The sequence below is a fragment of the Apus apus genome, chromosome 1, assembly GCF_020740795.1.
Source record: "Apus apus isolate bApuApu2 chromosome 1, bApuApu2.pri.cur, whole genome shotgun sequence".
Classification (NCBI taxonomy): Eukaryota; Metazoa; Chordata; class Aves; order Apodiformes; family Apodidae; genus Apus; species Apus apus.
Window position 1 is genome coordinate 162,627,473 of NC_067282.1, and position 14,807 is coordinate 162,642,279.

Sequence of the window (14,807 nt, forward strand, 5' to 3'; positions counted from 1 at the left end):
CTCCACAAATTTATTTCCAATTGATTTAGGAGTTCAAACCAAATATAACACTGATTTCTTAATGTCAAAGAGGGTGCTTATAGCTTTAGTGTATAATTTTATTTACATTCTTGAAAGAGTGAATGACAGCATACCATCTTTCATTCTTAGTGCATTTTCTATCCTTTTATAATGATGCTGTGCAAGCTTTTTCATATCTACACTTGCACTAGCTTTATGAGGATTAATTATAATTCAAATAGTTGTAAAGAACTAGGACTAGAAAATGCAATTATTTGTAAAAAAATACTATACCCAAACCAGTTAAAAACACTTACTATAATATGCCCATGGACAGATGTGTCATGAGACATGTTTCATAATGGTTCAGCATATCATTTAATATTTGACAATGATAACACTTTTAAGTACAGGAGCAGATCAAGCAACAACCAGGCTTACAGCATCGGCTGAATGCCCTGAGGTTAACAAGCAACATGATAATCCAAACTTCAAACAATGAATCTACCTTTAACTAAAGTTTCAGAAAAAAAGAAACAAGCAATGATAATATAGAAAACCAAAGCTGTGGTTCTGAAAAATAGTTACAATTTTCTTGCTTTCTTCTGTGCAACTCTATCTTGTGAGGTGCATCCATCTCCATAACCAAAACTCAGATGGCTGTTTGTCTCTAAGCCTGACCATAATTCGCCGGCTAGGTCTTGTCCATTAAGGGGCTCAATCGAGCCAGTGTCCTCAGGACTCACTGACCATGTGGGGCTCCAGCCAAGTGAATTTGTGAGTGCAACTGCACACTCACCCAGCATTTGGAGCACCCCTGCTTGCTTGCAAACAGAATACTGTGGAGACAAGACCAAGGAGTGGAGCTCTGCAGAACGGGAGAGAGAAAAGCAGTGGGGTCATGGGTTTGCTTTGTGCCAAATAAGCAACTTTCTCCTTTTTCCACTCTGCCACTGCCCTTACCATAACAGAGTGGCATGCATGCCAAGAGCAACAGAATTCAAGTAGGGAAAGGTAAAGTGGATAGTCAGTCTCATTTTCAGCTGAAGTTTGGACACCTTCAATAACTAATTTCCTATTTCCTCACTATGAGAGAGAGGAGGAGAAAAGCAGCAAAGCATACAGGGGGTGGAAGCTAGGGCAGGTATCCTAGGAGGATTACAGAGAGGTTGTCTAAGCAGCAAGGGATCAGGTTAAGAGAGCCAAATCCCTGCTAGAATTTAATCTTGCCAGCGTTGTTAAGAACAATAAGAAAAGCTTCTTTAGCTATGCTGGAGAGAAAAGGACATCCAAGGAGAATGTAGGCCCTCTCCTGAAGGAAAAGGGTGAGGTAGCAACACAGGATATTGAGAAGGCTGAGGTCCTCAATGACTTCTTTGTTTCAGTCTTCTCTGGCAAGTGCTCCAACCTCAACACAAAGGCCACAAAAGGTGAAAGCAGGGACTGGGAGAATGGATTACCCCCCACAGTAGGTGTAGAGCAGGTTCATGACCATCTAAAGAACCTGAAGGTGCATAAATCTATGGGACCTGATGGGATTAACCCACGGGTCCTGAGGGAGCTGGCGGATGCAATTGCTAAGCCTCTGTCCATCATATTTGAGAGGTCATGGCAGTTTGGTGAGGTTCCCGCTTATTGGAAAAAGGGGAACTTAGCCCCTGTTTTTTAAAAGGAGAAAAAGGAAGACCCAGGGAACTACAGGCTGGTCAGTCTCACCTCTGTGCCTGGCAAGGTCATGCAGCAGATCCTCCTGGAAAGTCTGCTAAGGCACATGGAAAATAAGGAGGTGACTGGTGACAGCCAACATGGCTTCTCTAAGGGCAAGTCATGCCTGACCAATCTGGTGGCCTTCTACAACAAGGCTACAGAGGTGGTGGATGGTGGCAGAGCAACTGACGTCATCTACCTGGATTTGTACAAGGTGTTTGACAATGTCCCACATGACATCCTAGTCTCCAAACTGACAAGGCATGGATTTGACAGATGGACCACTTGGTGGATAAGAGATTGGCTGGATGGCCACAGCCAGAGAGTTGTGGTCAATGGCTCAATGTCCAAATAGAGGCAGGTGATAAGTAGTGTCCCTCAGAGGTCAGTACTGGGACCAGTGCTGTTTAACATCTTTGTTGGAGACATGGACAGTGAGATTGAGTGTATCCTCAGCAAGTTTGCTGATGGTGCCAAGCTGTGTGGTGTGGATGACACCCAAGAGGGAAGGGACACCATCCAGAGGGACCTTGACAAGTTGGAGAGATGGGCCATTGCCAACCTCATTAAGTTCAACAAGGCCAAGTACAGGGTCCTGCACCTGGGTTAGCACAACCCCAGGAACAAATACAGGCTGGGGAAAGAATGGCTGGAGAGCAGTCTTGGGGAGAAGGACTTGGGGGTGGTAGTAGATAAGAAGCTTGACATGAGCCACCAGTGTGTGCTCGCAGCCCAGAGAGCCACTGCATCCTGGGCTGCATCAAAATAAGTGTGGCCAGCAGGGCCAGAGAGGTGATTCTGCCCCTCTACTCTGCTCTGGTGGGAGCCCACCTGGAGTACTGTGTAGAGTTCTGGGGCCCTCAACACAAGAAAGATATAGACCTGCTGCAGAGGGTCCAAAGAAGGGCCACTGAGATGATCAAAGGCCTGGAGCACTTCTGCTATGAAGACAGGCTGAGACAGTTGGGGCTGTTCAGCCTAGAGAAGAGAAGGCCCTGGGGGCACCTTATAGCAGCTTTCCAGTACTTGAAAGAGGCCTACAAGAAAGCTGGGGGGGGGCTTTTCATCAGAGAAGATAGTGATAGGACAAGGGGTAATGGTTTTGCAGTGAGAGAAGGGAGATTTAGGTTAGATATTAGGAAGAAATTCTTCACTATAAGGGTGGTGAGGAACTGGAATGGGTTGCCCAGGGAGGTTGTTAATCCCCCATCCCTGGAGGTACGGTTCCCTGCTCATGGCAGGGGGTTGGAACTTGATGGTCTTTAGTGTCTCTTCCAACCTTAATGATTCTATGAACGTTTTCTATGTGAATGAGTACACAGAGGTGGTGAGGACTTGTGGAATAAGATGCAGCAGTAGGTAGAAGTAAGTAGGTTTAACAGCCAATAAACAACTAGCTCACTCCTGGGGGAGTGTCCCAGTCACTCGATGAGAGTTTTCCGTTGTCACCTGTTTGTGCTCCACTGAATCTGGCATTATTTTCTTTCAGAGCTTTGCTATTCCAAAGGCAGAGGAGAAGTTTGCCCTCTTGCACACTGTCTTGGAAAGCTTAATGAGCTCTGGGCAGGGCCCCAGATGCAGATGGAGGATTGGTAGGTTATAAGACAACCCTCAGGCGAGTGGGTGTAAGTGCTCTAACCACTGAATTATCATGATGTACAGCTGGGGTTTAGAAGGAAGGAACAGTATCTGTTGCATCTTTGAAAGAAGGACAGAGGTAACTACATTTAGTATTCGGGAGCTCTGTCTCCCACAAGGAAGAGAGTGTATTCAGGTAGTGGTAAATAAGGCAAAAATGTAGCCACTCAGCCTCCTGACTTTCGCCATTTCGCTTTGCTGCTTTGTGTTTTTGAGTCTTAACTGTGAGGGGCTCTGAAATGTATCCTGGCACTGGGCCAAGAACCCGCACCTGTTTCTCGATCTGGGCTGACTCATTCTTCACTCATATCAGACAAGCTTGAAAATAACACACATTATAAGAACTAGCCTCAGATTCAGTGTCTCTACCATGAAAGGACTGGTATTGTAAAAGACCAAAATAGATTCCTTATAGACACTGTAATGATAATTAATGCTTCAGATTGCTTTGCACACGCAGACTGCACTTCTAATTTTGCTTCAAGTAATTTCCATGTGCTTGACGAGATCTTTTCACACTTATCACAGAGAGAAGGAAAAAATTCAGAAAGCCAAAGTACAGTTCTCAATATGTTTAAAGTTAAGTAAATAGGTAAATGTTTTCTGCGTAAGAAAATCTTCAATTTGACCATGATGATAATAGGAGGTTCTGGCAGAGTACATAGATTCTGGAGTGAAAACTTGAGCTGTAGAAATCAGTAGTAAAGCTTTCTTTGACTTCAGCACACTTTAGCTTTCATCACACATCTTTTAATCCCCAATACTTAACCTTAATCACATCATCCCTCCCTGCATGTGTGAGAATAAAACATGTATTTACACCAGAGAACTTAGTTTATAATTTTATTTTTAAACTATAGAAAAGATTTAACATCCACAAAGTTATGCAGGCCAAAAACTAGCTAGCATTACAGGTTTTTTGGTTTTGTCTGTATTCACGTGTCATATTAAATCATTCCATTAAGGATAATGTCTTGGATTTCTTTTCTCTCCAGCCAATGAATGTTATAGCACAGTGGTTCTCTTTACAGAAGTGATGCTGTTGCCATGCTGTAAATCTCCTGTGAGGATAATCTAAAGCTTATAATGATTTCCGCTCCTGAGAAAAACGTTACAACAGAATTAGTGAGGAAGTTACTTATCCTGGGCTGCAAAGCCTGACAGTGGAGTAAGTAATAAAAATATACCTTTGTAGTCCTTACTGCTCAGCTATCATGTGTATGCATGTAGTTTATTTTTTTCTGACAAATTACACTAAGCCAGAACTATTACAGAATCACAGAATCACAGAATCCTAGGGGTTGGAAGGGACCTCAAAAGATCATCTAGTCCAACCCTCCTGCCAGAGCAGGGTCACCTACAGGACATCACACAGGAACGCATCCTGGTGGGTTTTGAATGTCTCCAGTGAAGGAGACTCCACAACCTATCTGGGCAGCCTGTTCCAGTGCTATGTCACTCTCACAGTAAAGAAGTTCTTCCTGATATTCACATGGAATCTCCTATGCTCCAGTTTACATCCATTGCCCCTTGTCCTATCACTGGTCATCACTGAAAAAAGCTTGGCTCCATCATCCTGACACTCACCCTTAACATATTTGTAAACATTGATGAGGTCACCCCTCAGTCTCCTTTTCTACAAGCTCGAGAGACCCAGCTCCCTCAGCCTTTCCTCATAAGGGAGATGTTCCACTCCCTTAATCATCTTTGTGGCTCTGCGCTGGACTCTTTCAAGCACTTCCCTGTCCTTCTTGAGCTGAGGGGCCCAGAACTGGACACAATACTCCAGATATGGCCTCACCAAGGCAGAATAGAAGGGGAGGAGAACCTCCCTTGACCTACTAACTGCCCCCTTTCTAATGCACCCCAGGATGCCATTGGCCTTCTTGGCCACAAGGGCACATTGCTGGCTCATGGTCATCCTCCTGTCCAGCAGGACCCCTAGGTCCCTTTCATCTACACTGCTCTCCAGCAGGTCAGCCCCCAACCTGTACTGGCACATGGGGTTGTTCTTCCCCAGATGCAAAACTCTACACTTACCCTTGTTGAATTTCATTAAGTTTCTCCCTGCCCAACTCTCCAGCCTGTCAAAGGCTCGTTGAATGGCAGCACAGCCTTCTGGTGTGTCAGCCACTCCTCCCAGTTTAGTGTCATCAGCAAACTTGCTGAGGGCACACTCTGTTCCCTCATGCAGGTTGTTGATGAAGATATTGAACAACTCCGGTCCCAGTACCGACCCCTGAGGGACTCCACTAGTCACAGACCTCCAACTAGATTCTGTCCCATTCAAATCTGTTCACACAGTTTTCTTTAAGGAGCTCTCTCTGTTTTTCAGAAATAAATGCAATTAATTAACTGTTCAGTTCCTCCTGACATTGGTTGGATTTCTGTATTTCAGCTTTCTGTATCACTTTAAAGTTACATCAACACATTTTAGCTTTATCCCACATTCCCATTTTTGTCTGTAACGTATGTCTGAGAAAGAGCTATTATTCACTTAGTGAGTATAGTATAGACTCCTACAGTTTCTGAGACAGGAGCTGTTCTTGTAAAGACAAGAAGGCGGGAATCTTCAATAGTTTGAAGCAGAATCTCCTACTAAACTGTTTTCCCTGTTGATGCTCAGTGTTTTAAGAAATCTGTACTCACTTGAGATCAGGAAAAGTTCAGCGTCATGCTGGCCCTGCAAGGCAACATGTACAATGCTGAGTCCGAGAGATAACGGTAGCAGTATGCCTGCGTCTCCCTTCTTCTGCTGATGCAGCTGGTCAGGAAGTGGGTGGGTGGCAAAGGAGGTTAATTTTACTATCTCCAAGCACATGAGAATCATGAGTAAGGCCTGGAAATACCATTTGTCTGACTTGAAGCTCACAGGGTTAATAATGACCAAATGAAAGAAGCGGCTTTCATTTCTTGTTAATTTTTTATTTCTGAGCTTCCAGACTACACACAGGTTATATATTCAGGTTTTTTTCCTCATATGGTAGAATTACAGCAGTAGACTGTTATATAGCAAAGCTTAAATTCTCAGCTAATAATTTTGGAGCAAGAAATTAAAAAAATAACAACTATCATGAAGTTTGCAACAGGGCAATGGGACCTGACAATATGAAGAGGACAGAGCAACAGGCTGCTAACCAAGCTAAAATTTCAAGCAAAGGGGACAAATTGTCACCTCTACATTATGCTACTATCTCTCAGAAAAAAGGGAAAAGTGAAAAGCCATGTTTATCACTCAGAGGAAATTCTGCAAGATCAGAAGAGAAATCTCAGCTTTCATAACAGGTTGCTCTTACAGGCTAGTTCCTAGATGCTCACTCCTGTCCTTTGCCATGAAGTCTTATGCACATGGCTACAGCAGCAGAAAACAGGTCAGACATTATCACCTCCAGGCTGGAGTTACTGAAGCATCAATAGATCTCCTAAGATCTTCTGCACCTGCCTCTCATTGTAGCAGACATAGCAGTGAACAAGCAAGATCTGGACAGGCTGGAGAGTTGGGCAGGGAGAAACTTAATGAAATTCAACAAGGGCAAATGTAGAGTCTTGCATCTGGGGAAGAACAATCCCAGTACAGGTTGGGGGCTGAGCTGCTGGAGAGCAGTGTAGAAGAAATGGACCTGGGGGTCCTGCTGGACAGGAGGATGACCATGAGCCAGCAATGTGCCCTTGTAGCCAAGAAGGCCAATGGCATCCTAGGGTGTATTAGAAAGGGTGTGGTTAGTAGGTCAAGGGAGGTTCTACTCCCCCTCTATTCTGCCTTGGTGAGGCCATATCTGGAGTATTGTGTCCAGTTCTGGGCCCCTCAGTTCAAGAAGGACAGGGAAGTGCTTGAAAGAGTCCAGCGCAGAGCCACAAAGATGATTAAGGGAGTGGAACATCTCCCTTATGAGGAAAGGCTGAGGGAGCTGGGTCTCTCGAGCTTGTAGAAAAGGAGACTGAGGGGTGACCTCATCAATGTTTACAAATATGTTAAGGGCAAGTGTCAGGAGGATGAAACCAGGCTTTTTTCAGTGATGACCAGTGATAGGACAAGGGGCAATGGGTGCAAACTGGAACATAGGAGCTCCCACATAAACATCAGAAAAAACTTCTTTACTGTGAGAGTGACATAGCACTGGAACAGGCTGCCCAGAGAGATTGCGGAGTCTCCTTCTCTAGAGACGTTCAAAACCCACCTGGACACCTTCCTGTGTGATGTGTTCTGGGTGACCCTGCTCTGGCAGGAGGGTTGGACTAGATGATCTTTCGAGGTCCCTTCCAAACCCTAAGATTCTGTGTGATTTTGTGATTCTGTGTGATTCTAACACACCAGCAGCCCTGGGAGGCTATGCCATTCACTTCAGCTGAAGCAGTGAGCAGAGAATAACATCTGCACTTACCATACAGAGCAGAGAAGATGAAGTGGTGCACCTTACTCTCTGCTACCCTAGTTATTGGAGTAATTACTTTTAGCACAACAGAACAGATTACTTTTTAAGTCAGTGAATTCAATTTGGGGTATAATTTGCATGTTATTTTTCTGATGTTTTCTTCCCCATATTTATAAGAAAAATGTATGACAAAACATTATTAATTATCCTAATTTTAAAACTTTTTAATTAATCAATTACTAGAAAGAAAATAGTGGTAAAATTTCTTTTATCTAATGAAAACATCCTTAAAATAGTGCTATCAAGATGGCTAGGGGTTTATTTTAAATTAAACTCTTATACTTTCATTTCTCTCATAGAAACTTTTTTACTGAATGAGGCAAAGATTTCCTTGATTGTGTTAAAAATAAAATAAAATTCATAATGGCAAAATTACTTCTCCGCATACAGAAATGCAGAAAAATCTTATGTAAGTATAGGTATTCTCCTGCAAGGACTGGAAGTATATCCAACAACATACATTTCTGAGAGCTTTGAAGAGGCCACCTCATAAGAATTTTTGATCTGACTGTGATTTGAGTTTGTGTTATGAAAACACAGGTAGACATGCTCCTTAGTCCAAAGATGCATAATGGGATGGTAGTTTGAATATTTAGCTCTCACCTTTATTAAGAGAGAACATACACTTATTGGCTTTGAAATATTAATGTTTGGATTAAATTGTAATTCATATTCTTGTCTCTCCTTCAGGAGGAAGCATATTGCACAAGGATATAGGTTTAGTGATCCTTATTTACTCCTTTTAGTTTACCCTTTTGACTGAGCTGTAGTGGCTGGTGCATTAGGGAGAAGAATCCTGCCTTTACCTGCTAATGGAAGTTGATGTCTTCTCTGTGTGGGATGGTATGTAATCTTCATCTAGTCACAACCCGGGAAGGACCCATTAGGGCTGATAAATTAAATTAGGGATTTCATTCCAGGATCCAAAAAAAAAAAGGTAGTCAAACCCAGTGAATGACATTGATGGCCCCAAAAGTCCATTCCAGGGCTATATCCTATGTATTTGCAAATGAATGCTACAAAGATGGAAAGCACAGAATATATGAGAAATAAAAATAATTGTGGAAAAGAAGCAGCATTCCAAGTTAGAAGTACTGTTCACAGAACGGGTTCATGCTAGCTTTCTGCAGTAAGCCACTAATATCTTGTAAGTGGCTTTCCCTGAGGCATTTGTGAAACCCTTCTATAAAAAGAAAATAGGAAAAATTTCTCTCAAACTGAAGATTATCTAAAACTAATCCTTAACTTGAGATAAATCCTGGTTTTGGAGGGACTTAACATTGCAATTTCCATCTGAATTAGAGGTTGATCAAATTTTTTTTTATAAATCTAAAACCGTGATTCTAAAAACACTTCAAGTTTTAGAGAAGTCCAACAGACTGTTCTAAAACAATATTACACTTACGCTATAGTTATCTTCTTATTTCATGTAGTAATGGCTATAAAAATTACTGGGAAAATACAGTCTATATTCCTACAGAGAAGCTTAAAATTAGAAGAGGAAAGATAAGACTTAATACATATCTTCTCCAATTTGTGTCATAACAACACAAATCGCAAAATAATTGTGTTACAAAAACACACTGTCTTACTGAAGAAGAAAGAATAAAATCTTAAACCTGTAGCTTCTTAAAAACTCAGAAATATAGGCTTCCCAACATCTAAATGGTGGTGGAGCCGTGATCTTTTTTGTTGCATCTGTAATGCAGGCAGTTAGGTTCGCCTTTGGACTGGGTGAGTGTCTTCACATAGTATTTCCCAGACAGCTTCATCCTTCCCAGACCTCCAAAGAGTTTTTATCATCTTTACCCCTTCCCAGCCACTAGTAATCTGTTCTAATGTTGTGAATGAAAACCTCCTGAAGCCTGAGTTTTTCTCATGTTTTCCCAATAATATTTCCTGTGTAGATCATGAGCTCCTCTCTTCATGTGTTTTCTTCAGAGCACTTCATGAGCCACCATCTTTTATGCCATGATATTCTCTGCCAGTCAAATCTCTTAGCTCTTTATTGCTAAGGCAAGTAGTCCCTCTAAAGAACTGAAGCAATGGAATAGAGCTATGGGGCAGGGAAAGAAAATATAAAAGCATTTTCTCAGATATTACTAGCTAGTTGTCTTCATCAAATACGTAAATCACTGAATAGACTGAGCAGTGTCCCCATGTTTGTTTCAATACACTGCAATCTCATTGTGTTCTGTGTATCTACAGTGGTTTTCTACAAAAGTATTTACTTTTAAGTGTGATTAATGGAATTTCAGTCAATTTTAGCAATTCTCAATAGTTATATTTTGTTAATCCTGGGCATTGTGTGAGGACTTCAGCCCTTAATACGTTCACTGAGAAGGTATTTTAAAATTTTACAGTTTGCATTTATGCTGTGAGCCACTATAACTCAGATTATGGACCAATTAAGACTTCTAGAGTTTGTAACCTGCATGTAATAGTCACTTTCTACAAAACTGTCACTTTGCTAGTCCTGTTAATTTTTTTTTGCCAAGAGTTGTTCTTATTACTCTAATAGGATTATAATTTACAACACATTATCTGAATTTTTAAACTACTATGACCCTTGAAAATGTCTGAGTTCATCAACATTGTCAGATCTATTTTGTACCAATTACTGAGTAAGGATGTTGGGGATTGACTAGTTAATTGTGTCATCACTGATATAAAAATTCAATCATAGTGTAAGTGTGGGGGCCTGTGGATTATAAGAATGCAATATGTTTTTTGAACTGGATTCTTAAGGATGCAGCATATCTTTAGTCATTGCTATACGTAATGAGATTTGCGAGTGTAGAGGGGTCTTACAGATATAGCTTGCTATACTTCAAGGTCAGGCCTTTCAGTTTCTCAATTACCAATTTCTTAGGTTCATTAAGATCTTAGGATCTAAATGAGTGATTTAGATGTACACAGTGGCTGGCAGCTTGATCTTTGCAAAGATCTTCACAGAATTTGTTAAAACTTAATCTCCGTATTCACATGGATAGATAATTCTTAAACATAAGACTCTTCACATGAATAACAAATAAAACTGCAGCTGTGTACAGCTTGCTTACAAAAACATTATAAAATAAACTGTGTAGGCACTAATCAGTTACCTCAAATGCACCATCAGGTTTCATGTTGTCGTTCATTGAATTGGCACAATAGGCCTTCTCCAATATTTAGGTTTTCTGGAAGTTTATAAATTTAAAATATTTTAAATGAGAACAAATTTCAATACCTCTTCTGTTTAGTGGTAACAAAAACCAGAAGAACATTTTTAGAGATTTTTAGAGAAGAACTTTAAAGGGTTATAAAATATTTTTAGGAGGTGTTTTTATTAAAAAGGTATACAGATTTTTACAGTGTGTTCCATAGCATAATTTTTTTCCTGGTCAAATAATAAGGTTAAAAGAGTCATCCTTGGGATACCTCTTCTATAGAATCCTGACCTGTATGTCTTTAAGGCAATAAATACACAGAAACATACACTAATAAGACACTTTCTGTGTCACTGTATCTAATGCCATTGAAGGAAGCCATAGATCTTCTTTTGGCTCATATTAAAACTAGGTACATTCACTGTCTCTACTGCTGTATTTTGCAAATAGTTGCAGAAACTTCTGTCTAATCTGCACCCAAAATTTATCCCTGGCTGGTCTTGTGCCAACATGTTTTAAATAATCAAAAAGACCACTAAGCTCTCACTGTACTGGAAAAAATTAAATATGTAAGTATAATGGAACCAGAAATGTTTGTTTCAGTCTTTTCTGCTCTCCACTGTATTAAAAGGAGCACATTTATAGTTTAATATTTCACAGATTATAGATTTAGTAGAAGAAAAAAACGTGAAAGGTGCAACCAGCAATCCAATAAACAGTCCATTTATCATTAAATAACTATTCTTCAGGAGCTCAGCTTGCCACTAGTCTACAAAACACCAGTATTGTTATTCCCTGCCTAGCCACGCTAGAGGTACAATCCCAGAGTAACACAGCTGTGAAGGCCAGTTGACCAGCAGAGTCCAGCACTTGTACCTTTTATTCTTCCAGCTTTTTAGGTCTACATTTCCCTTGTGCCTTGAAGACTGAATGGAGGGTGTTAGTAACCAGCCATACCTCTTTTGGAGACATCACTGAGGGAATTCACACCTACAGTGAGTCCCCCACTCCTGCTCTCCTTAGCTGACTTTCTGGGGGAAAAAAGCAACTCTTGCTCCTCCTGAGAGCCATATTTGTATACTCTAAATCTCCCAGTGCCAAACTCTCCAAGACTGCATGGGACATCATGGAGCTACTTTATCACTGAGAAAATATTTTTGGCTCTTTCTATGTTCTGAACTAAGGTTAAGGTAATAAAGTTAATCTCCAAACTTGTTATTGATGTAGAGTGATATTGTGATTTATGGAGAATCCAAGTACTATGAAAAACATATCTTTCTTCCATATATAATTTGCCTCTGACAGTTCAGTGCCAAATAGGTGCTGACCTCACAGAACAGATATTAGAATAAATAGCTACCAATATTCCATAAAACCAAGCAGAACCCATTTGTGACTGTTTGCTGAAAAGCTTTGCCAAAGGTGGTGTTTGAATTAATAACAGACTGCCAGTTGCTCAAATGTTTCTTAATTTTTTCTAAAATGTAATTATCTTGCTGCAACATAAGTCAGTTGGTAATGAAATTACAATGGATTTTTTTTGCTTAAGGTGACAAGATTTCAGGCAGTAAGAATAATTTTAAAGTTAATTTATACTTCACAACTTTGCAACATGTTTCTAAAGCTTTATCTCAATCACTGCAGACTATGTTTTTCTGTCTCCTTACTGTTCTTTCAGACATACAGGTGAGAATGAAGGACATTTTATGTAGTATTATTATTTATCAAATAAATTTTGAGACTCTACTTCTCAAGAACTACAGAAGCTTCATGCAAAAACTTAAACCTGTTTAAAGGAATGATTAAAATGACTTTATTTTTTTTTTAACCTTTTTGCATGCCACTGTTCACACTCTTGGAAACCAGTAGTGTTAAATGCGGTGGACCAGTTCAACATGAGTAATATGCTGGGCCTTCCACTCTGCAGAAAACCAATGTTTTAAAATTGCCCTTGTGAATGAAACAACTGAAAAATAAATGCCCAGCTTTGCTCTTACAGTTGTACCTTCACTATGAGTTTTTGCTTACTCATCTCTGTCCATGAGCTTCTGTGCTCACCAAATTCTTTAGTGTGGATACAACAGTGTTTTGTCAGAGATATAGTTCATGCCAACCTTTTCCCAGTGCCTGCTTGGGAGCAATGGTTGTATCCTTGTCACAATCACTGAGGACAATTGAAATACTTGGTTCTATGCCAGCATTTGGGGCTATCATGCTGCCCAGGAAACAGTATAAGCAAAGGGCCAGATCGAGACTGCAACAGTCTGTATCTTGCCAAGAAGCATTTATCACAGAATCACAGAATCATTCCGATTGGAAAAGACCTTGAAGATCATCAAGTCCAACCATAACCTATATCCACCAACCATAACTTAGTCTACCTGTCCAGTGCTTAAATCATGTCCCTAAGCACCACATCTATATTTCTCACAGAAACCACTCTCAGCATTTAAAATCTTGAAGTTTACCTGCTAGTTCTCCAGGTATCTAATTCTAGATAACTACACAATAAACAAAAAGGTCACTCTTGAGAGAAAGTAGCCTGAATAAATGTCTAGTTCACACCACCAGGGCTTAGCATAGTTCTTTTGTTTAGGCCAACTAATCTTCATCCAAATTACCACAGTTAGCTGTAGCTTGCTAGTGTTGTGTTTAGGAAAATGGTCATGAAAATTAGTTTCCTGAAGCCCCTTAATTTCCTTTACACTAAAGTAGTAGAAGCAGCTGCTGTATAGCTATTATCTTTTTTGTCCTATTGAAGAAACATCCTGGAGCCAAGATTGGTTCTCTTTGAGAATAAATAATGTTATGCATCACTAACTCACTTAGTAAGCTTTCAACAGTATTATTTCTCTCCTTTTCCAGATGATCCCAAGTATATTGATTAAAGGACAGTGTTGCTTTATAACCACAATGGAAATTCTGGCGCGTTGTCAGATCAGAAAATGATAATGCTAGAAGCATTTCTGAGAGGATACTATGAAAATGAATTGGCATAAGGTCAGACACATTTCTAAAGATGAAAAAGAACATACTAAAGATTTAAAAAAAAAAAAAAGAAAATAAAAAGAAATAACTTCCAAAACTTATCCTTTGCAAAAATTATTTTACATTCTCTGCTTTGGAGGAGCAATTACTTCTACTTAAAAAAGGAAGAAATGTTGATTAGCTTTATTTTCCGGAGGTACACAAAGCACTTTGCAAAGGAGTATTTCAACATTTTCAAAAGTAAAAATGTGAATTTTCCTCATCAAAAAGATCAGAATGTAGAAGCTGAAGGCACAAGTAGTACAAACTTCAAAAAAAAAAGTAAAACTGACTAAAAAATTAATTAAAACCTGGTTTGGTTTGGTGTTTGGTTTTTTTCTTGTTTGTATTTTTTAAAAAAATATTGTTTACATTCATAGAATGATAAGTATGGCACTGAGCTCTCTGTCTGGCTGCTGCAGTATCTTATAACACATCTAGGAAAATGTAGAAATGATGTCACAAGATAAAATAGGGCTGGCACTGGGAAGTCCAGATGGTTCAGTGATCACAAGGCAGTTGTAGAGCAGCAGGTGATCAGAAAAATTGTAAGAGACACCAAATGAGAGGAAAGCAGAAATTTTCAGCTACTACCCTGCCTACTATTTCAGCACAGCAGTTGCAAAAATGGCAGGGGAAATACTCAAGGCACCTCCATAGCCTGGTGACCATGTCTGGGATAAGTGTTTGGGATTCATCCTGAAAAAACAGAGTGAAGTGGAGCACAGAAATGAAAATGTGTGTGCTGAAGACATTCGCAGCTGAAATGAGATTACGGCTTAAGAAAACTGGGGTTAGTCAGCAGGAGGCTCAGAAGTGCCATTTTTAATCAGAAACATTCATTTCAAATACA